The sequence below is a fragment of the Sinocyclocheilus grahami genome, unplaced genomic scaffold, assembly GCF_001515645.1.
Source record: "Sinocyclocheilus grahami isolate Dianchi unplaced genomic scaffold, SAMN03320097.WGS_v1.1 scaffold7302.1, whole genome shotgun sequence".
Lineage (NCBI taxonomy): Eukaryota > Metazoa > Chordata > Actinopteri > Cypriniformes > Cyprinidae > Sinocyclocheilus > Sinocyclocheilus grahami.
Window position 1 is genome coordinate 4,805 of NW_015511398.1, and position 584 is coordinate 5,388.

The following is a 584-nucleotide window of genomic DNA, read 5'->3' on the forward strand; positions in this document are numbered from 1 at the left end:
AAATTTATTAGTCTACTGTTTGCATGTGAGAAATGCTTTAAGTCACATCATTCCAGACCTTTGGCAACCAAGAGACAAAGCAGCTATCAAGAACTGAAAAACCCCAAGGATGAAGCCAAGTCCATGGAAATTCTATACAGTAAATAAAATAGATATAAAAGGGCTTTAGGTCAATGTGTACATTTGGCCAGGTTTGCTGTGTCATGTCGCATCCGTTTCAGTAAAAGTGCATATTGGGCTTCACTTTTTGACCTCTCCGAGATCATCGATGCTGTCGTCGTCCACCTGTGGGGTTAGAAAACATGTCAAAAAACGGCTTTGATAAAGGATCTTCTGGTCAGAGTTGCAGCTGGATCTGGGATGTTCGCTTACCTCAGGCCACTTTTCCTGGATGACGTCCATGATGTCATCTGTAAAGTCTCCCTGAATGATGATTTCGTCTTCTGCTGTCACTGAGACACCGCAGGAGAATTTCTGAGCAAAGAACCTCTGAGCCTCTTTAAGGTCAATGTCTGATGTGGATCACAAAACAACAACAAAGTTACCACAGGGTGAAAATACAGATGACAAACATTAGGACAATC